This window comes from Bison bison, unplaced genomic scaffold (genome assembly GCF_000754665.1).
Source record: "Bison bison bison isolate TAMUID 2011002044 unplaced genomic scaffold, Bison_UMD1.0 scf7180017862643, whole genome shotgun sequence".
Lineage (NCBI taxonomy): Eukaryota > Metazoa > Chordata > Mammalia > Artiodactyla > Bovidae > Bison > Bison bison.
Window position 1 is genome coordinate 21,058 of NW_011493215.1, and position 2,489 is coordinate 23,546.

The following is a 2,489-nucleotide window of genomic DNA, read 5'->3' on the forward strand; positions in this document are numbered from 1 at the left end:
CACCCATCCACAGAGCAGATACATTTAAATTTAACTTAATGAAGAACTGAGGTTCTGGATGAAACCAACTTACCTCATAGGCCTGGGGACTGGTCAGGCATCTTGCAATGGGGCCACAGCAGGCAGGCAGGGTGGTGGTAAGAGGAGGCCCGCTGTGCGTCAACAGAGGCTTCAGATAGCTGTGCTGGTTAAGGAAGAGCTGTGTTCCTTTCTTTATCAATTTAAAAAGAACACTCTGCTTGATTACAATCACTGTCACAGTGTACCAACCACTTCAGATAGCAAATGTCCCACTTCATGACCCTGTTATGTCAGTGAGATAGCAACATTTTAAAATTTTGTAATATTATCTCTGTTTTACAAATATGGAAACTCAGGCTCACAGAAGTCAACGATCTGCCTAAAGTCACACAAGTAAATGGAGGACCAATACTCAAACCCAGATCAGTCTGATTCCAGATCCTATGACCTTTTGACCACTACATCATATTGCCTTTATGATTTTACTAAAGGCAAAATCACACTTGATTTAGCACCGAAGGAGATACAGAAGAAAGAATACTAAAGAGCCTGAAAAGCGATTAAACATTTCAGTAGTAGAATATAGTAATAAAAAATGGTTTTCATTATTTACTATGGATTCAGCTGGCCTCTTCAATGAGTTGAAACTTCAGTATCAGAGGAAATGCAATTCTAAAAACATTTTTAAAAATTATGCATCATGAGTTCCTCTGTCACAGACTCTCATTTTAGCATTCATCTATTCTCCAAAAATAAAAACAGATGCAATAATATATTTGATACTTGAAAGGAAAAAAGAGAGAATCACAAGAAAAAGCAGAGAAAGGGAGAAAGACACATATACATATTCCCTACTTTCTAAAATTACAACCTAAGGTTGTTCTCAATTAAAAATGAAAGAAATTTACATAAATTCCCATAAACTCTAAGATTAAAGTACTTTGTATAAACACACTTATATAGTTCATAAAACATCTTGCCACACAAAAATCACTGAAAATCTGGAATGATGAATTGTACTAGTGCATCAAGTACAGAAACTACCACATCTTAGTTCAGTGGTACTTAACAGGGTACTTAGTACTGAGGCTAATAAGTCTTGGTGTTTAACTCTACAAGAACAAATTCCCTACAAACTAAAACTTATCAAATATTGACCAAAAAATCTGAATGGTCCAGTATCTATCAAACAAACTAAAACATTGCTCATACAAAAAGCTCCAGGCCCAGAAAGCTTCACTGGTTAAAATCTTCCTGGCACTTAAGAAGCAACACCAAGCTTACATAAAGTCCTCCACAAAACAGAAAAAGAGAAAAAGTCTTCCCTACTTGTTTTATAAAATTAGCACAGTCTTATTATAGAAACATGATAAGGATATTACAAGAAAAAAAATCACAAGCCAATACTTTTCATGAAAATAGACACAAAATATGAGCAACTAAATCCAGTGTCACACAATGAATAACATATCATGATCAAATGGGATTTGTTCCACCAAACTAAGATTGGCTTAACATTCAATTGATGAAAATCAGCAAGATAAAACACTAACAGAGAAAAAAATAAACATGTGATCATTTCAATTGATGCAGGAAAAGGGTCTGATAATACTCAATACCTATTTATGATAACTCTCAGCAAACTAGAAAAAAAGGGAATTTTCTTAAATTGATCACAGATATCTCAAAAACTTATAGCTAATATCATACTTAATGGTGAAATATTGAAAAATATCCCTTGAGGTCAGGAATAAGACAAGAATGCCCACTGTCATCGCTTATATTTACACTGCATTGGGAAGGTCCAGCCACTATCAGTTCAGTTCACTCGCTCAGTTGGGTCCAACTCTTTGTGACCCCAAGGACTGCAGCATTGCAGGCTTCCCTGTCCATCACCAACTCCCAGAGCTTGCTCAAACTCATGTTCATCGAGTTGGAGATGCCATCCAACCATCTCTTCCCCTGTCACCCCCTTCTCTCCTGCCTTCAATCTTTCCCAGCATCAGGGTCTTTTCCAATGAGTCAGTATTTCCCATCAGGTGGTAAAAGTATTGGAGCTTCAGCTTCAACATCAGTCCTTCCAGTGAATATTCAGGACTAATTCCCTTTATCATTGACTGGTTTGATTTCCTTGCAGTCCAAGGGATTCTCAAGAGTCTTCTCCAACACCACAGTTCAAAAGCATCAATTCTTCGGCACTCAGCTTTCTTTATGGTCTAACTCTCACATCCATACATGACTACTGGAAAAACCATAACTTTAACTAGATGGACCTTTGTCGGCAAAGTAACATCTCTGCTTTTTAATATGCTGTCTAGGTTGGTCATTGCTTTTCTTCCAAGAGGCAAGCGTCTTTTAATTTCATGGCTGCAGTCACCATCTGCAGTGATTTTGGAGCTCAAGAAAATAAAAGTCTGTCACTGTTTCCACTGTTTCCCCATCTATTTGCCATGAAGTGATGGGACCAG

General features: G+C 37.2%; 1 long non-coding RNA gene across 1 annotated transcript in view; it reads right to left on the minus strand.

Moving 5' to 3' along the window:
- LOC104983438 overlaps window positions 1–2,489 on the minus strand; it is a 15,755-nt gene that overhangs the window by 8,110 nt on the left and 5,156 nt on the right. Inside the window, exon 2 of the long non-coding RNA XR_824642.1 lies at window positions 74–179. This is a non-coding gene — a long non-coding RNA (uncharacterized LOC104983438). The remainder of the gene's footprint in view (window positions 1–73; window positions 180–2,489) is intronic.